General features: G+C 43.6%; 1 protein-coding gene and 1 long non-coding RNA gene across 19 annotated transcripts in view; both read left to right on the top strand.

Annotated features, from left to right (window-relative positions):
- AFF3 (ALF transcription elongation factor 3) overlaps nt 1–22,775 on the top strand; it is a 594,300-nt gene that overhangs the window by 515,325 nt on the left and 56,200 nt on the right. The gene's annotated exons all lie outside the window — the stretch shown is intronic.
- LOC146404684 (uncharacterized) lies at nt 1,937–9,710 on the top strand. Its single transcript, XR_014841442.1, has 2 exons — nt 1,937–2,695; nt 5,090–9,710. It is a non-coding gene; the product is annotated as an uncharacterized LOC146404684 (long non-coding RNA).

Raw genomic sequence — 22,775 nt, forward strand, 5'->3', positions numbered from 1 at the left:
AGTCAGAAAGAGAAAGACAAATACCATATGAAAGCACCTATGGAATCTCATATATGGCACAAATGAACCTTTCCACAGAAAATAATCTCATGGACTTGGAGAACAGATTTGTGGTTGCCAAGGGGGAGGGGAAGGGAGTGGGATGGACTAGGAATCTGGGGTTAATAGATACAAACTATTGCCTTTGGAGTAGATAAGCAATGAGATCCTGCTGTATAGCACTGGGAACTATATCTAGCATTTGTGATGGAGCATGATGGAGGATAATGTGAGGAAAAGAATGTATATATATGTGTGACTGGGTCACTTTGCTGTACAGCAGAAAATTGACAGAACGCTATAAACCAACAATAATGGAAAACAAAGTCATTTTTTAAAAAAGAAAGAAAAGGTCTAATTCATCAGTTTAATTTCTCAGTCACCACATTAGTATCAGTCCTTTTAAAAAAAATTTTAATGAATGAAAGATTCTTTGAATTCTGTAGTACTTGCCAGTTTTCAGAAGTTTCACATATACTATTTCATGTAATCCGAGAACAAATCTTTTTTCAGTCCCCCCACCCCTGTATTGTCCCTCCCCTCTTCCCTGTCCCCACTGGTAACCAATAAATTGTTCCCTGTTTGATGCATCTGCACTTTATTAGGATCTCTAGAGCATTACTCATGATCAATATTGGCCTCCATACTAAGTATTTACACATAAATGGAGAATTGTCACAACTAAAAATTCCCTAATCTAAAATAAAATGTCCAGGAGAGGTCCCTGGTGGTTTAGCAGGTTAAGGATCTGGCATTGTCACTGCTGTGGCGTGGATTTAATCTCTGGCCCAGGAATTTCCGCACGCCATGGGCATAGCCAAAAAATATAAATAAAATAACCAGGTATAAACATAAATCTAATTGTAGATGTAGATAATTTGAAGCACATAGCTAACTAGATGTATATGGGGTAGTATGTTACCTACATGCTCTGCCTTTATTACCATCTCAGCCGTGTTCAAGTGCCCACTCTTCTCCTAACCAGAGAGTAAATTGGTTTTTTGGTTATTTTGGGGGGTTTTTTTGTTTGTTTTTAGGGCCCCACCCACGGCACATGGAAGTTCCCAGGCTAGGGGTCGAATTGGGCTAGAGTTGCTGGCCTGTGCCACAACCGCAGCACCACGGGATCCGGGCCGCATCCATGACCCACACCACAGCTCAAGACAATGCCAGATCCTTAACCCACTGAGCAAGGCCAGGGATCAAACCCACATCCTCATGGATGCTAGTCGGGTTCATTAACTGCTGAGCCACAAAGGGAACTCCCAGAGTGTGACTTTTGACAAGCCTAAATAATCTCTGTGTTTCCTATGCAATAAATAGCTATGCTTCAGAGAACTATATTCAGTGTCCTGTGATAAACCATAATGGAAAAGAATATTTTTTTTAAAAAAGAGCATATATATGTGTATAACCAGATCGATTTGCTTACAGAAGGAATTAACATAACCTTGTAAATCAGCTATACTTCAGTTAAAAATACTTTTTAAAAAGTTAAAAATAATTAAATAGCAATGCTTGGGGACACCAATTTAATCCTATCTCCACAGAGCCTCCTGAAGCTTCCAACACTGTCACCATCTTGGTTACCTGGTAATAACCTGCAAAATTTTCCTCCATCTTTGCCCCTCAACAGTGCTAGCAGCTGGGTAGCAGGTGCATGACAGGCAGGGATTATCAGGCTGCTCTTGAGCAGAGCCTTGCACCCTGGGCTTCCACGCCCCAGTCATTGCACAACAGAGGTCTTGGGAACCACAGTCCCACGTGATTTCCCGAGTTGAGTATAGCTGCTGTCATCACATGCTCCAGTGTGTCCTCTGCCCCAGCATGATCCTGGGCAGTGCCTCCCTCACTCTTAAAAGCATCCTGATTTCAACCACAATGCATTACCACCTCCCACTGTAAGGATGGCTACTGTCAAACAAACAAACAAACAAACAAAAAACAGAGAACAGCAGGTATCAGCGAGGAAGTGGGCCCACTGAGCCCTTGGGTGCTATCGATGGGAGTATAAAAGGATGCAGCCATTAGAGGAAAAAAAAATAGGACAGCTCCTCAAACAATGAAAAATAGAATTACCATGTGATCCAGTAATTCCACCTTTGAATATATACCACAAAGAATTGAAAACAGGGTTTCTAAGAGATATTTGCACACTCATGTTCATAGCAGCACTGTTCATAATAGCCAAGCAGTAGAAGCCACCCAGGCATCCACAGATGAATGACTGACTAGACAAAATGCAGTCTCTACCTGCAATGGGATATTATCCGGCCTTAAAAAAAGGAGGAAATTCTGGCATGTACTACATAATGTACTTTGAGGACATTGTGCTAAGTAAAATAATCCAGTTCCAAAAAGAAAAAAAACTGCATAGTTCCACTTATATGAAGCACCTAGAACTATCAAATTAGAAGCCAGGCCTGCAGGATGGAAGAAGAGGGAGTTGGTGTTTAATGGGTATGGAGTTTCTGTTTTGAGATGGAAGGAGTTTTGGAGACAGATGATGGTAATGGTAGCAAAACAAGGTGACTGTATTTAATGCAACTGAACTGTACCCTTAAAAAGGGTTAAGAGGGTGAAATGTATGTCATGGGTATTTTACCACAATTTTTTTAAAAAAACCAAAGAGTCCTGGGAGCTCTCTTGTAGCACAGTGGATTAAGGGTCTGGCATTGTCACTGCAGTGGCTCAGGTCTCTGCTGTAGCACAGGTTCAATCCCTGGCCCGGGAATGTCCACATGTCCTGGGTGAGGCCAAAACAAAAATAAAGCATCCTGGTTTAGACCATAAATTACATGTCTGCCTTCATTATAATTCATTTGGAATATGTGTTGGTCAGTGTTAGGAAATGTTTTCGATGTAAGCCTTTTAGTTCTAAGTTTGGAATAAAATGTTCTTCTTACCATAAAGGCAGATGGGGGGAAGTTTAAAGGACATCTGTTTGGAGTGGATGGCATGATAGTTCAGTTCGCACAAGAATCAGGCCACAATGAGGGGAAGTCCAACTTGATCTTTTTTTTTTTTTTTTCTTTTTTCCTTTTTAGGGCCACGCCTGGGGGATATGGAAGTTCGCAGGCTAGGAATCAAATCAGAGCTGCAGACCTGCACCACAGCCACAGCCACACTGGATTCTTAAACCAGTGAACCCACCTGCACCACAGCTCTCAGCAACGCCGGATCCTTCACCCACTGAGCAAGGCCAGGAATCAAACCTGCATCCTCATGGGTCCTAGTCGGGTTTGCTAACCGCCGAGCCATGAAGGGAACTCCCCATTTCTCATTTTCTAACACCACCGCCGTGACTTCAGTTAGCATTTGAGGTCAGTGTGTTAACCGTCTGAAGTGTCAGGCATGGCAGCCCCTGTGGCTCTGGTGTGACTTAATCTCTAAGCTTTCTGAAGAAGATCATCTGTCGGAGGACTTCCTGCTAGAACCCCAGTCAGGGCAGAGCTTCAACGGGAAATGTGGGACTTAATGAGCTTGTCTCTTAATGGTTGCATTTCTGAGGGGCGGGGTCACTTGCCCCCAGAGCAGCCCCATCTAGAGTGAAACTTGGTGCCTGCTGTTGACCTCCAACCTCATCTAGAATGTGCTGCCTGCACGTTCTAGAAAGAGTAAGCTGTGTCCAGTGCAGTAGGCAGACCTGAATCTTAGGGTCAAAAGGCTTTGCCGTCCAGGGTTCTCGGTCTCTCTGAACAATGGAAACTGATAAGAGGTCAGACAAAAAATACTTAGGCAAGGCTTTATTGGAGCTCCTGCTGCAGCAGGGGTGGAGCAAAAACAAGCAACAGGTTCCCTTGCTCACTCACTTCCTAAGCAAGCTGTTGCTTTATATGGGCTGAGGGTAGGTATGGGTCCAGAAGTCAGGCCAGAGAGGTGGCTTAGGTGGTCTGCTCACCCCTTTGAGGGTGGCGTGTGCAGAAAGCCTGTGCGGTATCCTGCTTTTACTTTTGACTCTCAGCTTTTGTTCTCGGCTCTTCAAAAGTGGCAGTTGGGTTTTTTTTTAGTCTTTTTTTATCTTGTCCATAATTTGCTCCAGTGGCATGTACAGTTATTTTTAGTCCTTTATAGTTTCTTTGTATTTTCTTTCTGGAAGATTTGCTTGTTCAGGTGCAAGCACTGCAACTAAGGGTCCCAGGTCCCAGGTCCCAGCCTGTCTCATTGGAATGAATTGCTTTCCGAGGGAAATTTCCCCCTTGTATGTAGTGTTGAAACTGACAGTATTAATAGCCTGAACCTTGCCAGAACACAGGTTGGGACTTGTACCTGCGTTTTAAGTTAGCATTCACCTGATGTCTGGACTCACGGAGGTTCACGTTCTTTATGACTCCACGCAGAAGGAATTCAGCGAGAGACAATGTGATAGGCCAGAAATAGATTTCTTAGGAAAGGATGCTTGTGAGAGATACAAGCGAGCAGGCACAGAAGCTCTGCCCTGAGGATCCAGTGGGTTACAGTTTTATCATCCTAAGGGGGTGGGGGTCAAAAAAGCCCACCTCCTCCTTTCTGGGAGTCATGGTAGATCCTCCTTGGTATCCGGTAAGGAGTGTATTTCAAATCAGCAGAGGGGCAGTCCTCAAACTCCTGCCCTTGGTCTGAACATGAATGCAGGCCTCATTCCAACCCCATCCAATGACCTTAGGCAATTCCCACACTTCCACTAGTCAAGCAAGCCTGCCTTGTTCTGATGTCTTTTTGAGCAATTTATTAACTTGCAGTGATCTCCCAAAGTCCCCTAGGTTTCCCTCTCTATGCATGATTCTCTGTTGGGACTTCTACCACTACCTGTGCCTACTCCATCCTTATCAGCATGAGAACAAAAGTGGCCACAACAACAAACATATGCTTGGAAGGTCAGCTCTAGGTGGACAGATCCCACTCTCAGTGAAACACCCTCTAGAAGGGCATAACTTTATTAACTCCAACATTGGTACTAAGCCTGTTCTGCAGAATAAAATAACATTTCCCAGAGTTCCTGTTGTGGCACAGCAGAAACAATCCGACTGGGAACCATGAGGTTGCTGGTTCGATCCCTGGCCTTGCTCAGTGGGTTAAGGATCCAGTGTGGCCATGAGCTGTGCTGTAGGTCGCAGACGTGGCTTGGATCCAGCATTGCTGTGGCTCTAGGCCGGCAGCTACAGCTCCAATTCAACCCCTGGCCTGGGAACCTCCACATGCTGCAGGTGCAGACCAAATAAATAAATAAATAAAAAGAAAAAATAACATTTTCCAGTGTCCAAGAGGCAGCACAGAACAGCTCAGGGTAAGTGGAGCCTGGCTGGTTGGGAAGTGCCAAAGGCCCTTCAGGATGGACACTATCTACCCCTGCAATGGAAGCCAGTTCTGGTACATTTCTTCTCCTAGAAATTCTAATCTCTTTGTGTGGCCACGTTAGCTAGCGGGCGATGCAGTTGGGGGGGGATGTAAACAAAGTTTGTTTCCCTGGGAAAGTGTTTAACAGAAGGCTCCCTTTCCATCCCTTTCAACTCATTCGGAAGCTTTAAAGGCACTGTTTTCACCCTGAATTTTGTGATGGTGAAACAGACTCAGATGATATTTTATCATCCTTTTATCTTCTGACTCTTCCTCCATCAAAATGTCTATTGGATCACATTGCCCTTAAAATACAACTCTGACACCCTGAAATATAAAGTCTCAAGTCCCCAGACTTCCCAATCTGTGATTAGTTGTAATTAATCCTCTCACATGTCATTCCATCTAGGATCCTGTCAAGTAACCCCAAAGACACTTTGCCAAACTTCGAGCAGGAAATTCCTGCTCGTTTTTTAAAGGCGATGCTGTTGTTGGCCAGCTGCCCCTTCATCTTCCTTAAGGGATTCACCCACAGACATTCCAGAAGCATTTCCTCAGTGCTTGGCATCGTACATTTCTCCACTGGATGGATAAGAAAGATCCCAAACCTAACGTTGCTAGAGTTAGCACATAAAAACCCAGAAACAACTTTGGTATAAGTATGTTCCTCATTGTTTATCTGAAATTCAGATTTCACTGGGGATCTGTATTTTATCTGGCAGTCCTACAGAAACCAGGACTGTGGCTGAAAAACCAATAAAATACGTATTCTGTGAAAGTATTTGATCTTTGTTGGAAGTTACAGAAGAAAATGTCAAGATCTTGAAGGGCCATCTGTTTCTAAACAATCGATGCAGCTTAAATCAAAATTCTCCTCTCCAAGAGCGCTTCCTTGAAAACTGATTTTCCCTCTTTTCAGATAACGGCATAAGCATCTCACTCCTAGGAGAACAGTGCGCAATGCTTCCTTTTTTAATCTTCCAAACAAGCGTGTGTTTTTGTGCATATGGAGTGTATGCCATCCTTATAGCACGTGTTGGCCTGTTTGGAAATCCAAGTGGAAGGGGGTACCATTAGTAGGTCAAAGTCACCTGGCTGAACTCCCAGCCCAGCCCACCATCCGCTTCCTGGCGAAAAACATCAGGCTCCACTTTCTATGCAGCGCAGCCCTCTGCCCCAGTACTACGATGACCTTTTGGCGCCATTTCTAATTTATATTTTGCTGAGTTATTTGTGCCAAGGACTGTCTGCTTCAATAAAGCAGAAGCTTTTTCTTGCTGCCCCTGAGAAGAATTCCTGACCTGTTTCCACATCTGCGAGGAGGCCAAAGAGATTTTTCTGTTGACCTCTATGAACAGGGTTGCGAGGTTCTCATTAACCGGACGGCATGTGGGTGACACTTTCTTTCAAGCTCTGTGTCTTACGCACAAGGACTCCCTTGGTTATCACATCCCATTAATTATTCATTGCCTCGCTTTTTTCCAGATGTAATTAATGAGATAAGTTACACAATGGCAGTGGTAGTAAATATTATTATATAAAAGCAATTACTGCAGTGGCAATTTTAATTCAAGATTATTTTAATTACATGGGACTCTAACTTATTTAAAATCCTGCCTCCACAGAGCCTCCTTTGAGCTTCCAAAGCTGTCACCACCTTCGTTACCTGGAGATAGTCTGTGAAATCTTCTTCCGCCTTTATGTTAGCAAGCAAGTAGGGAATTCTAGCAGATAGATACCTGGGTAGATTATAGGCAGGAACTGCCCAGCCCCAATGCAGAAGCCTGGAAGACAGCCTGTGCATTGGGGACTTTGTTATAGAGGAAGACAGAGGTGGAAGGAACCAGTGCTCTGGGCAGACCAGCTTCATGGGCCACTGACCATTGCTCAGATGGTCCACGCTTGGTTTAATGCTCTGCAGTTGTCCTCTTGAAATTCTTAAGAGTTTGATCCTTGATTCTGTGTTTGGTAAGCAAAGGGGACAGGAAAGCATGCAAAAGGGACTTGGAACCTTGGTTCCTGGGTAGACCCACCTCACAGTGATGGGTTCTCCCGATGTCCACATCCCTGCCTGGTTCCCTGGCAAGCCCCTCCCCAGCCTGCACAGTAGCTGCTGCCTCTTGCACCCCCAGCAGGGCGTGGACACATGTGGAGCTGTGTAGGGCAGCAGGCCCAGGGCTCCCGATAGCCCTTTCCACTCCAAGCTGGCAGCACTAAAGTCTTTTTCAATAGGTAGCTCTTCCAGCGCAAGCCTTTACCTAAACTTGTTCCAGGTGCTCCATGGGTCCTGGTGCAAAGATGACAATACCCTTAGCAGTCACCCTGTGCCCATGCTGGTTGGGGCGATGGCCTGTGGAGGGGGGGGGGAATACCTGACTTGACTTTATCACCCCCAGCCAGGGCACCACCTGATAACCCCCTGCAATGCCTATTAGGGCTTATATCCACACCACAAGTACCCCAGGGCCCAGAGAGCATGGCATGAAATAGCAAATAAAAAATGCTATGGCCCTAGAGTTCCCCTTGTGGCTCAGCGGGTTAAGAATCCATCAAGTATCCATGAGGATGCAGGTTTGATCCCTGGTGTCGCTTAGTGGGGTAAAGGATCTGGGGTTACTGCAAGTTGCAATGTAGGTCCCAGACTCAGCTCAGATCCCTGTTCCTCTGGCTGTGGCTGTGGCCAGCAGCTGCAGCTCCAATTTGATCCCTAGACTGGGAACTTGCATATGCCTCCAGTGCAGCCCTAAAAAAAAAATTTCTATGGCCCATTGAGAGACCGTGGCAGACAGGAGGACGTGCTATATTTTAGTGCTTGTGATGATATTTTTCTCCCTGCCTTTTGCATAAGGGGCTGGCATTCTCTTTTTGCGGTGAGCCCTGCAAATTATGTGGCAGGTCCTGGCTCCACGGCTTAGGGAACCTGGGTCGCTGCCCTTATTTAGCATCAGGAAAGTCCTGTCTTTTAAGGGCTTAAAATCCTGATGGAGTGCATTCTCTCAGGTGATACTGCAAGGTCCCAAATGCACTGGAATCATCCAAGGCACACATGCTGTGTCATCTGACTACAGACCTTCCTTCTGTCCTCTCTCCCTCCTGTTGTCAGATGTCTGTGCACTCCCTGACTCCTCTGTTCTTCACTGGCCAAAGAAAAGTGAACAACCTTTGAAACAGAGTGATTCCAGACAGAGCAGTTTGAAGTGGGAGCTCCCTGCAGGCAGGGACTGTCCCCAGGGTCAAGCTGCAGGCTCCCCCGCCTTTCCCCAGAGCCTGGCTAGGGCCTTGACTGCATTTCCTGGCTCTGCCCAGTGGCCAGTGAAAGAACCAGCTACAGCTCTGCAGGCCTGGCTGGTCCCAGGACCATTCAGACCCTCTGGGGAGAAGGTGGTCCCATGGGGTGGGGCTGGGGCTGAGCATCTGGCCTGTAGGTCAATGCCTGGTGATGCCTTTCCCAAAGTGGGCAGCTTATTTGGGTAGCAGGAATGCTCACATTCTCTGCCATGGTGGAGCAGGAGAGTCCCAGGGATCAGACTAATTTGGCACCATATTCAGGAATAATAAAGCAAATAAGATCATAGTGACCACATTCTAGTTTATTTCTCTACCCCTTCTTTGCCTTACCTCCTGCTCTCGTCTGTTCTCCCTCTTTGCTGAGCCTGCCCAAAACACCACCTTTCCATTTTCAGCAAACCTTAAAGTAACAAAGGCCTGGCCTGAACCTGTCTTTCCTTGATTAAGATGTCCTTGTGGTCATTTCCTCCTTGCAGGCTTATCTGGTTCTCTGCATCTGCACATGTCCGCTCACTTTCAGCCCCATCCCTCCCGAGTGTTCTCTTGGAGCGCAACCTCTGAACACTGTTTTTTGGGAGGGGACCCTATCTCTGCAATTCATTTGTCCCCCTTTTCAGCTACAGCCACATCAGAGGGAGACTGGAGACCCCGGGTCCAGCGTTTGTCCCAAGAGCATCCCGCTCAGAATAGTCTCTTCTAAATTACATAGGGTGTTTGCTCATAAAATTTTACTTCTTGCGGTCCAAGAAGTCAGTCAATCCCAGGCTTTTTTTTCCAGCTCTTTTCATCACCGCCCATGTGCCTCAGTAGAACAGCTAGAGTACAGAGAACAGCAGAATCAAGACTGGTAAGAGGAGCCCATTTTGCCCACGTGGTTCTAGAGACCCTCAAAACTTGAGGGCAGGTGCGCAGGAGCCAACTGCGTGTGCATGCGCAAGCCTCGGGCCTGCCGCACCAGGGTCCCCAGGACCTGTTCCCTTTCCGCTTTATGGAGAAAGGCGGAATCGCGGGCGCGGACTTCTGGGACCAAGATAAGTAAATTAATAAAAGGGCTACTTGGTACCAAATTATGTAAAGTAAAAGGAAAGATAAATGTTTCCACCCCCTGGTCTGGGTCTGTTTTGCCTCACCCTACACACCTGCCCTGGTGAATCTCCACCTCCTGGCTGGCCTTGGCTTCGCATCCATCTTGCTGGAGGCTTGCCCCCTCCATACTCTCTGAGCTACATATGGCTTTGTCTTCAGGAGCCAATTCAGCTCCCACTGCCTCCGTGGACGCCTGTCTAAAAGCAGTAACGCTCCTTATTTCCCTGGTCTCTAAACTGTTAGGACTAAGAAATTTATCACAGAGTTTAGCACTCCATATAGACCATCTTCTTTGGAACCTTATTCTAGGCCCTCTGCGTCTGAGGGCTTGGGTCATCAGCATGCGGCCTCCTGCCCCCGACTCCATGCAGAACAGTGCCAGGCAGGTGGTGGGTGCAGAGCCGCAGTGCAAAGAAGGAGCAGGGCGAATTCTAAATGGCAGAGAAACCCCCACTGGCCTAAAACTAAATGAAGATGTTCTGGACATGACTGGCTTCAGGCCGATAATGCCTTCAGCTCATCCTTGAAGTCAACACACTGGCAAGATAAGAAATCTCCCGCCCCCAGCACAGCGCCTGAGATGTCAGAGACTCAGTACATAGTTGTCAAGAGAAGGTCGGTGATTTCCTGGGCTCATAGAGGTGGCAGAGGTAGGCATTTGGCATGTGCTTCGCTGTAACATAGGGAGTTTCCTGATAGCTCAGTAGGTTAAGGATCTGATGTTGTCACTGCTGTGGCATGGGTCACTATCATGGCATGGGTTTGATCTCTGGTCCAGGAACTTCCACATGCTGCAGGAACAGCCAAAAAAAACTTTCTTTAAAAAAAAAAGGAAAAGAAAAAAAACTGTAACATAGTGACCTCCATGCACATTCAGGAAGAAAACACAAGACAGCATGTTATAGACCATTTCGGACTAACTACCAGCAACAGTGAGACTTGTGGCTCCAGTGATCTCTGGTTTTCTCTTAGCCTCCCCACGGCTCATCATCCTGGGTGCAGGAAAGGAACCTTCTAGTTAGAAATTCTGGTATTAAGCATTACTAGGGATAAATGACTAAAAGAGAGTCATTCGGGTTTTTTAATTAATTACAGATTTATCAAAGAATATGAGAAGAAAGAGGGACCTTAGAAGCCATCTAGTCCAAGCCCATGTCTTAGTAGAGGAGGAGGGGAGACGCTCCAGGAAGCTGCAGGCACAGCTGGGACTAGAACACAGCTGTGCAGCTTCCAGGCGGTACCCTTCTCCTTGAACCCATCCCTCTAACCCTGTGGTCATACCGCAGATATCTGAGAAACTGGGTTTGTTGCATGTGTTTGATCTCATGAATGGAGCAGGCTTTCTGCCTGATTGCCTATCCAACAGCCACTCCTGACATCCTTACAAAGAGAACTCCCTATTCAGTTCCCCCTGCACTGAGCTGCAGGTTTTCGGGGAGGCTGTGGGGGGGAGTTGGTTAGGGAGGCTCCAGGCCTAGGAAGTGACTAATGATTGGTCCAAGCCAGTCTTAGCAGTCTTGTTACCCTGGCTATGGAACTAGTTTTAGTCACGTGATGCAACTAAGCCAGTGAGACATGAGTCATTTGTGTAACGAGAGAAATAAGACAGGACCCTTTCTTTGGCCATCGTCGGCCATGTGTGATGGCTGTAGCAGCCTCTGAGGGCATTGAGGGGTGTCATCCTGCAGACAGGCCCGGGGATGGCAGTGAGAAAAGATGGAGAGAAACTGAGTCTCTGATGAGACTGCAGAGCCTCTGAGTTGGCCAGTCCTAGAAGTCCCCCTCCTTGGCGCTTCTTATTATGGGGCCTGCGTGTCCTTCCTTACTATATTTTTGCTTGTTTGAATTGTAGTCCCTGTCACCAGACACAGTCTGTCAGCTAAGCTCTATTACATGGCCTTTAAAACAGCCCTTAAGAACAGCACTTCCTGCAGAAACACCTAATAATACTTGACACGTTTGCCCTGAAAGTGAGTCCTCTTCAGAGAAATGAGACCAGCTTGGTTTACAGCAGCTCAAAGACCACAGCTTGAGTGGTAAGGCCATGAGGCTGTGTCTCAGATGCTGTCATTTCGTTTCCATAAAAAGTCCTTTGGGCTCGCTCGCTCGTCATCCTGAAGTCTCCTATTCCTTGGTGAGATGCAAATTCAACACCACATCCTGCTGACATTCAGAAGCTCACTTTATTTGCTTTAAACACAGGAGAGAAATGGAATTGGTTTATTCAGATGGAGATGAGGGGAGGAGGAGGGTTTTCTGAAGCCAGCGGGATCCCAGACTAAGATGGGGTGTTGCCTTCTCTCTGGGCTCCACCACCCTCCCTTGTTCAAGATCATAGCTGTCTGGAGCTCTGCACTGAAACAGCCAGGTTCATGGAAATGGGAGACTTCTAAGAAGTTGTGTTCAAAGTCCATTTGCTGCATCATGGTGGACATTCCTTTTCTGGGGAGACAAACTAGCTGATCTCCCAGGTTCCTTTCTGATCATTTTATAACCTCCCAAAATGGCTAGATGGGTAATGTAAGTTAAGAACTCTGATAAACTGGAGTAATTCCTATGGGTTTGAGCTGTCATGTTGGAAGAAGTATTAGAGTTGTTAAAAATTAAAGAATAGTGTTAACCTTATATATTAAGCACTGTCTTCTTTTTTTTTTTTTTTTTTTTTTTTAATTTTCCCACTGTACAGCAAGGGGGTCAGGTTATCCTTACATGTATACATTACAATTACATTTTTTCCCCCACCCTTTGTTCTGTTGCAACATGAGTATCTAGACATAGTGCCTGGCAGCCCTGTGCTAAGAACATGACAAGTACTTTCTCATTTAGTCCCCCTAGCAACCCTCTGGGGTCAGTGCTTAATCCTGTGAAGCAGCTGAGGCTCAGAGAGGTTATGTAACTTCCCCAAGGTCACACAGCTAGCAAGCAGAGAAGGTCAAATGTCCATCTGGGTCTGTCTGATTCTAAAGCCTATACAACATTCTGTCTCATGTGGTGGCAAAAACTATCTAAATGTACGTGAGACCCAAAAGGCTAATAATTTACCCCATTGCTGGGAAAGTCTGGCTCCTCAAAGAGTACAGGTTAGCACCAGGAGCCCAGGATCTGGGCTGCAAGCTCTCCCCTCCACTAACTAGGTGTGGGGCCTTGAATAGGTCATTTAATCTCCCTGTTTTGCCTTCTGTAAAGTAGACATTCTGCAGCTTCTATTTTATAGATTTATTGTGAGACTCAGAGGAGGGACTTGAAAAGAAAATGCTCTGAAAAAAATTTAAAGGACTCTATAAATTGAAGCATCTATCACTATTAAAGGTAGTCAAGTAAGGACAAAAACTAGATAATTTGGGGAGTTCCCGTCATGGCTCAGTGGTTAACGAATCCTACTAGGAACCATGAGGTTGCAGGTTCGATCCCTGGCCTTGCTCAGTGGGTTGGGGATCCGGCAGTGCCGTGAGCTGTGGTGTAGGTTGCAGACACAGCTCGGATCCCGCATTGCTGTGGCTCTGGCGTAGGCTGGCAGCTGCAGCTCCGATTCGACCCCTAGCCTGGGAACCTCCATATGCCGCAAGGGTGGCCCAAGAAAATGGCAAAAAGACCAAAAAAAAAAAAAAAAAGACTAGATAATTTGGACCAATACTGTGTCGCAAACAGTATTATCAAGAAAGGGAAAAGACAACCCACAAACAGGAGAAGTTGTTTTCAACTTGTACATCCGACAAGGGACTTTTAGCCAGATTATATAAAGAACTATTATAATTCAATAATAAAAAAATTGTGAAGGGCAAAAGATTTAAATAGACATTGTCCAAAGAAGACACACGTGTGGCCAATAAGCATACAAAAAGATGTTCAATATTATTAGACAAATGCAAATCAAAGTCACACTGAGCTCCTACGTTACACCCACCACTATGGCTAGAATCAAAACAGTGGACAGTAGGAGTTCCCATCGTGGCTCAGTAGTTAATGAATTCGACTGGTATCCATGAGGACACTGGTTCAATCCCTGACCTCGCTCAGTGGGTTAAGGATCTGGCATTGCCATGAGCTGTGGTATAGGTCGAAGACGTGGCTCAGATCTGGCTTTGCTGTGGCTGTGGTATAGGCTGGCAGCTGTAGCTCCAACTTGACCCCTAGCCTGGGAACTTCCATGTGCTGAGGGTGCGGCCCTAAAGACAAAAAAATACATAAATAAATAAAGGACAGTAGCAGGTGTTGACAAGCTTGTGGAGAGATTAGAACCCTCATGCTCTCCTGGTGGAAATGCAGAATGGTACAACTGCTTTGGAAACCAGTCTGACACGTCCTAAAAAGATGAAGCAGAGAGTTACCATAGGACCCAGCAACTCTGCTCATAGGTATATATTCAAGAGGAATGAAAGTGTATGTTCACACCAGACTTGTAGACGAATGTGCATGGCTCCCTTCGTCATAACCCAACAGTGGAAACAACTCACTGTTTATCAACAGATGAATGAACAAACAAAATGTGGTCCATCCAGACAATGGAAAATTGTTCAACCACAATATTGCACTAATACATGCCACAACATGGAAGAGCCTGAAACACATGCCAAGTGAAAAGAAGCCAGTCACAAAAGACTACATACTGTATGCTTCACATTTATGGAAATAAAATTTTTAGAACTGAAAAATATAGTAACTGAAATTTTAAATTCAGTGAGTAAGCTCAACAGCAGAATGAAGAGAACAGAGGAAAGACTCTGTGAATCTGAAGATAAAACAATTGAAATTGCAAGTGTAAACAACAGCAAATAGGTTAAGAAGAAAGAAAAAAACAAAAAACAAAAAGGACAGCCTCAGGGAGCGTTGGACTGTAACAAAAAGAAACCAAAGAAAAGGGACAGTGCCTTAGGGACCTATAGGACTATCTAACATTTGTGTCATCAGTATCTTGGAAAGACAAAAGAAAGAATATGGGACTGAAGTATTCAAAATAATAATGGGTAATATGTTTCCAAGTTTTGCAAAAGACATAAACCTACAGATTCAAAAAGCTGAGCAAACCCCAAATAGAATAAATCAAAATAAATTCATGCTGTAACATATTATTCCAAAAATGAAAGAGAAAAAATCCTTGAAAGCAGTGAGAAATAAACAAAACCTTACTCATAAGGGAAAATGATAAACACAATTTGAATGATGTGGGGTTCAGAAACCATGGTGTTCAGAAGGAAGAGGCACATCATTTCTAAAGTGTTCAAAAAAAGAACTGTCAAGCCCAAATCCTATGTCTATTGAAAATATCCTTCAGGAGTGAAGGCATTCCAAGATGAATGCTAAGAGCCCTTGTCACCCTTGGACCTACTCAAAAAGAGTGGCTAGGAGTTCCCATCATGGTTCAGCGGTAATGAACCTAACTAGTATGCATGAGGACACAGGTTTTATCCCTGGCCTCATTCAATGGCTTAAGGATCCAGGATTGCTGTGAGCTGTGGTATAGATCACAGACATAGCTCAGATCTGGTGTGGCTGTGTCTGTGGCTGTGGCCAGTAGCTACAGCTCCAATTCGACTCCTAGCCTGGGAACTTCTATATGCTGTGTGTTTGTCCCTAAAAAGACCAAAACAAACAAACAAACAAACAAACAAACAAACAAAAAACACAGGGAAACAAACAAAACCAAGCAAAGTGGCTAAAGAAGTTCTTGGAAAAGCAATGATAGAAGGAACCTTTATAAAATAAATCATACCAAGAAAGAAAGAGGACCAATGGAAAGAGTAAAAATAGAGTAAATACAATGATTTTTCCTTCTCCTCTTGGGTTTTTTAAATTGTGTTTGGCAGTTGGAGAAAAATTTTAAATATTGTTTTATGTGGTTCTCAATGCATGTAGAAGAAATCTTTTAAGACAATTAAGGTGGTGAGTTTTCTATGCTTTACTCAAACTTTTAAAAGGACAGTATCAGTAGATTGTGATACTTCTACTAATATATTTTCTAATATAGCATCTAGAAAAAGACTTTAAAATCTGTACAAAGAAATAAATTCAAAAGCACTGTAAGTAAATAAAAATGTAACTGTAAAACATATTTTAAGGAACAATAAGACAGAAAACAGATCAAACAAAACAAAATCTGAAATGGCAATTTAAGCTCTAGACATATTAGTAATTATATTAAATGTAAAAGGCCTTTATTCACCAATAAAATACACAGATTGGCAGAGAGTATTTAAAAAATAATCCAGGAGTTCCCCTTGTGGCTCAGCAGGTTAAGGACATGACATTGTCTCTGTGAGGATTCGGGTTTGAATTCAGCCTCGCTCAATGGGTGACAAAGCCAATGTTGGCATGGCTGTGGCATAGGCCACAGCTGCAGCACTGATTTGACATCTGGCCTGGGATCATCCATATGCCACAGGTGCAGCTATAGAAAGAATAACAATCCAAATATATACTGTCTACAGGAAACCCAATTCAAATATGACACTATAGGTAAATTGAGGATAAAAGGATGAAAAGATATATCATGTAAATTGTTGATCAAAAGAATGTTGATGAAGATCAGAGTGAGTGATGATATCACTATCAGATAATGTTGACTTAAGAGCAAAGAAAATTACAAGGGACATAGTGGGACATCATAAAATGGTAAAAGAATCAAGCCATCAAGAATAGTATTCTTAAATGTGTTTGCACCAAACAAGAGAGCTGAAAAATACATGAACCCAAACATTGATAGTTTGACAGTTTCTTTAAAACCAAACATACGCTTATAATACAACCCAGAAATCACACTCCTTGGCATTTGTCCCAGAGAAATGACCATATCCATGCACACAAAAGCTCATACACAGATGTTTATAGCAGCCTTATATGTAATAATCAAAAACCAGAAACAACTGAAATGTCCCTTAATGGATGAATGATTAGACAATGAGTGGATGGTTGAACATCCAGAATCCATGAAAAAAATAACAAGCTATTTTGATATACTCAAGAACTTGAGTAGATCTCAAAGCATTATGTGGACTGAAAAACAGCCTATCTCAAGAGGATATACAGTATGATATTTAAGTTATATCTCTATAAATCTCATTTTAAAAACTATTCATAATATGCAATCCCCTGTAATAACATTCCTAACATGACAAAAACTTTAGAAATGGAAAACAGATTAGTGGTTCCCAGGGGTTAGAGATGGTGAGGGGTTGAGAAGTAACTGTGATTCCAAAGGCCTATCGTGGGGGAAATCCTTGGGCTGATGGAACATTTCTGCATCTTGATTGTGGTGATGCTTGCATGAGTCTACACATTTGATAAAATAACAGAACGATGCACAACTTGTACAATTTTCCCTTTTCTGGTTTTGATCTTACAGTACAGCTTCCATAAGATGTAACCATCTGGGAGCACTGGGTAAGGAGTATAGCACAGCTCTTCTATTTTTGTGACTTCAGGTGAATTGGTCATTATTTCAAAATTGTTTAACATGTTTAAATAGGTGGGCTGAGAGAGTAAGTATATTTGGTTAACCTCTCGTTTGACCCTGCTAATCTGAATCCCCAAGAGAGGCGAAACTCCTGGTTGTGGTCTTTTTGTATCTCTCTCTCTTTTTTTTTTTCATTTAAAAAATATTATTGAAGTCTAGTTGATTTACAATGTTATGCCAATTTCTGTTGTATAGAAAAGTGATTCTTTTATACATATACACATATACATATTGCAACAGAACAAAGGGTGGGGGAAAAAATGTATACATGTGAGGATAACTTGATCCCCTTGCTGTACAGTGGGAAAAAATAAATTAAAAAAAAAAAAAGAAAGAAACCAACTAGCATTTACTATTGCTAGACAATGTGTTAGAAACTTTATCTGCGTAATCTCATTTGACCTTGACAGACAACTGTATGAAGTTAAGTATTATGCCCATTTTAAGACATAAGATGATCAAGGTTCTAAGGTTACTTTCTCAAGGTCACAGAGCTCACAAATGGTAGATTGAGGTCTCACTGACTCAGCTCTCCATGATACCATGTTACACTCCCCAGGAAGCATGTTTCAGTAATAAAAATAACAGTTTCTTTGATCAAAAAAATAAATAAAAAAATATATATTATTGAAGTCTAGTTGATTTACAATGTTATGCCAATTTCTGTTGTATAGCAAAGTGATTCTTTTATACATATCCACATATCCATTGTTTTTCAAATTCTTTTCCCATATAGGTTATCACAGAATATTGAGTAGAGTTCTCTGTGCTAAACAGCAGGTCCCCGTTGACCATCCATTCCATACACAATGTGCATATGTCAATCCCAACCCCCCATTCATCCCTCCCCCCAGCCTTTGCCCGTTGGTAACCATAAGTTTGTTTTTGAAGTCTGTAAATTTGTTGTAAATTTGTTATAAATAAGTTAGTTTGTATCTTTTTTTTTTTTGATTCCTCATGTAAGTGATATCATATGTGTGTCCTCTTTCTGACTTACTTCACTAGTATGAGAATCTCTAGGTCCATCCATGTTGCTGCAAATGGCATTATTTTATTCTTTTTTGTGACTAATATTCCATTGTATAATGTGCCACATCTTCTTTATCCATTCATTTGTCGATGGACATATAGGTTACTTCCATGTCTCATCTGTTGTAAATAGTGCTCCAATGAACACAGGGGTGCATGTATATTTTTGAATTATGGTTTTGTCTGGCTAAATGCCTAGAAGTAGGATTTCTAGATCTTTTGAGTAGACCTATTTTAGGCTTTCAGAAAGTAGGAGATTAGATTAGGAATCTCAGACTGGTGCTCCATAGGCTTCTCCTGATTTACAGAAGTGTCTCATTGCTAAAGTTAAATCAAACTTTTCATTGTTACAAATTCTCAAATTAGTTTACTAGGATTTTCAGTCTAGGGATTTGATACAAACATCAGGATTGGGGGCTTCCTCTGGGGGAAAAAAATCAAAAGATTTGGTAACACTGGCAGGGATCTGCTGGCCTGGGGGAGATGAGTCAGGACTGTCCAGCTTAACACTCCTGCACTGGGGAGCCAAGGGTCCACTGTCATTTATCATTGTGTGTCATATGTTTGTTTTTCTTCAATCCGGACATTTCACTCATTTATGCTACTCACCTGGCCCCTGTAGGTTTGGGATTTTCAACTGCTAATGTAGATGGAAGCCTCCTACAATTAACCATTTTGTGAAATCTTCAGCAGCCCCAAGGCAACAGAAAAATGACCTATGTGAATATAGGAACATTTCATGGGCCATTTCATAGCATAATTCAAAACATTAGCTTACACACCATATCAGAAATCATTTTTCTTTTATTCATTCAATCAATATTTGTTGAAAATCCATTTATGCTGCACCCTCTGCTAGCTCTGGGGATACAAGGGTAAAGTAGATAATTCCTGTCCTTAATATGATTAGGGCTACAAAAGAAAAAAAGGCATGATGCACTAAGGGGCTCAGGGAAGGAGTTGGGAAAAATTTTCAAAAACAGGGTACCATTGCAGCTCAGTCCCGGAGAGTGAGTTGGAGGCAGCCAAAAGAAGAACAGGAGAAAGGGCTTTGGGGCACAGGAATTAGTAGGTGCAAAGGTGCCCAAACTGTCAAAATAATGAGAGATGTATTATGGCCAAGGTTTGGGGATAGACCCATTGAGGTATCGCTGGAAGTTTGATTGAGGCCAGAGCAGGAAGAGCTTCAAAATCCATGCTTAATAGAGTTATTCCTGGAGATATTATAGAGCAAACAAAAACTTTTAGCACAAGACCAACACTCCTATCCAGCAATAGTGAACCTTCTAGTGCCAGCCTTTCCATTTACACATCTCATAATGTGGTTATAATTTTAGATCAATTAATATCTGTAACAATGCCATCCATAAAGGAATTCTGTTGCCAGGGCACCAATTATGGTTTCGAAGTCAGGCATGTGTTGAGTTCCTATGAAGTGCTGAGTGAGAAGGAGCTGTGACCTCTTCTAAACTGTTATCATTCGGTCCAGCCCAAAGGGGTACCCACAGGACATGCAGTATTGTGCTGGGCATCAAAGCAAACCACACAGTGCCAGCCAGACACAGAGCCTGCCTCCTAGTTCCTTGTTAGTTCATAGCTTGTGGACAGCTTTAGGTATTTATCCAGGCCCCTCGGTACACTTGGGAGGAGCACCCGTGCCTGTGAGTGAGATCCAGGATTTGTCATGTAGGTTCCAGATCTTTTACAGTCTGTGTTCAGACTCAGCTCAGGCTGATTCAGAAGAGAATGTGTCACTGCAGCCAAAGGAAAGGACACAGCAAGCAGATTGTTTAGAATAAAGCTGGGACTGTCTCAAAAGCATATGTGGTCTGGACCACTCACAAAACCAGCAAAGCATTTCATGAAATCAAAATACAAAAAGTAAATAAACCAGCCAAGAGACAGTTGGGCAGAAATTATATAGTAGATGAAATTCAGAGTCCATGTAAAGACGTTCTGTGAAAGGAAGGGGTGTTAAAACTGGAAAAGCACAGAAGATGCAAAAATCCCCTTAAGTGTTTTTTTTGTTTGTTTTTAGAAAAGAGAGATTGTAACCTTTTTGAAAGGTTAAATCCTTTTCTCTTTAACTCATTAACCTAGTAATAGATTTTCTTCGCTTGATTTTTTTTTTTTTTATTCAGCAATCAATGTGAACATCTATTATGTCCCAGGCGCTGTGCTACGCTTGGTGACATAAAGCCTTTTATTCTATGATCTCAGTAATATTTTCACGCCCACAGACTCAAGGGCACCATGATCTTAAAATGGCCTAAAGTCCAAGAATGCTCCTAGAAGTTGTCCAATGCTGTGTCATCACATCCATCAATTCATGTTATCATTATCAGGAAAAAATGGCTTTTTTTGTTTTTTGTGTTTTTTTGTTTTTCATGATCGCATCCTGGGAATATGGAAGTTCCCAGGCTAAGGGTTGAATCAGAGCTGCAGCTGCTGGCCTACACCACAACCACAGCAACGCGGGATCCGAGCCGAGTCTGTGACCTACGCAGATCTTTAACCCACTGAGCGAGGCCAGGAACCACACCCGCATCCTCATGGATACTAGTCGGGTTCTTAGCCCACTGAGCCACAACAGGAACTCTCAAAAGTGACTTTTTATTGAAGTTTGTAAAAGTGGTAATGTCCTTGGTAGGGGAACATGACCACGAATTAGCACACTCAGATTTTTCAGCTTGCAGTTTTAAATAGATAAAGCCTAAAGTCTTCCTTCAGGAGGGTCTGTCCGATAGGTCTCTTTCATCTTCTTGATTCCATGACTCCAGAGAGCCTTCCTGTCTTCACCGGGCCCATCTGTCTATGAGTTCTCACCTGCAGTCATGACCATTGCCAATGTCTTCATCTTGCCCCGCTGATTGTGGCAGGTCCCCCACCAGAGGCAGAGTGGCTGCAAGACCAGTCATTATGCTGAGTCCAGAATGACCAGCTGTTCCCCACAGACCCCCCAAAAGGCTAGTTTGTGGAGCAGGTCGTGGAGGTAGGGGTGGTTATTTTGCTTGCCCCCATCCTCGTCGTGGATTGTTTGCAGTGACACGCTCTCCACCTGCACCATTGAAACACCAATGTATTCCCTCCCAACCCCAAGGGCATGGAAGGCGTCACAGCCCTTCAAAGCAGAGCCCGAAGGAAACCTGAAGTGCTCAGCTCTCTCACCTGTTTCAAAAATAAATACTAGTTATGCCAGTAAAACTGTCACTTTAAGTGAATCTCACAGTTTAAGGAAGGAACACGTACAACCCTGAGGCTTTCCTGCCAGTCTGATTCAGATCAGAGGGTCCATCTCCTTGTGCCCGCGTGCCTCATTACTCTAGGACAGTCATAAAAGAGAGGCAGCACAGTAACTGTTTAATGGACATTTAATGGAAATTAAAGTGTCGTCTCTCAAAAGACGGTTGCTTTGTAGTGCCACAGCCCCAGGGAACTCCACGCACGTTCCTGTTTCGGCTGTAAACACAACACCTGGGTGCACAGAGCACCAGCCTCGCATGGCTTTTGTTGTTGGAATGAAAGCAGGAGAAGCTACCAAGGGGTGATCAGAGCCTTTGACCATCATATAAAACCAATCAAAATGCTCTTTATGTCTCTTCGTTTCCTAGTCTTTAGCAAATGTCTTTGCAGAGTGTGGCAGAGAGACACACGTGCTGTGTCTTTCCTCCACCGTGTTGTTTGACTTTGGGGCGGGGGGGCGTTTTAGATTTTGGTTTGTGTCCATTTGGTTTGGGGTGGGGTTTTATTTGTTTCATGGAGTTTTTCCCCAGTGTTTTGGGAGCCTACTGACAAACTATCAATATAGATGCCAGACAGCCGTGTTTAGTCAGAATCTAATAGGTTTTTTTTTTTTTTTTTTTTACTTCGCTGATAGTAGCCATTTCAAGTCAGCCAATGGGAAAGATGGATTTTAGTTCATAAGGGAAGAAAGAAATATTATAACCCTTCGATCACTAACGGTCCCTACCCAGCCTCTGTCTAAAAATCCAGGATTCCTCACTTAGCACCAGAGCAGACAGCAGGCTGGAAAGGGAGCCATTGCAGCTCAGGCTGGGCATAAAGGCACAGATGTTGCCTGACATGGAAGAATTTTGTGAGACAGTGGGTATGGACTGTGACCTTAGAGGAAAAAATAAAAACCACAAGGCAAGATTGTGTTCAGATTCCATTTTGCCCTAAACCTGTGTTTCAAAAAGGTGCTTTTGTTTTAGGTCTATCCTGAAGGGGAGTTTCTTATCTTATCATTCTTCTGGGAGAAGCAAGGTTCCAAAAAGTTTTACCCCTCCCCCTGCACCTGCCCCCACACTGAGGATTTATGAGAATCTGTCCTTGGGCAAAGCATTTGTCAGAGATTTAAGGGGCGGGTGGAAAGGGCCCTTCATCTCGTCTGGGCTGCTTTGCACTTGAGACCATAAACTCTTGACAGGCTCCCCCCACCTGGGCCTTCACTCATCTTCAGTCCTGTTGAAGCAGTGGTCACAACTGGAAGGAGCCGGCAGGTATTTGCTGACTCAACGCTTTTTTAAAAAAGTGGTCACTGCATTTTCCGGGTTTAGGATTTGAC

This window comes from Sus scrofa, chromosome 3, assembly GCF_054392235.1.
Source record: "Sus scrofa isolate SSC_HxYL_T2T_F1_AM1 chromosome 3, Sscrofa_HxYL_maternal_Yorkshire_Landrace_v2.0, whole genome shotgun sequence".
NCBI lineage: Eukaryota > Metazoa > Chordata > Mammalia > Artiodactyla > Suidae > Sus > Sus scrofa.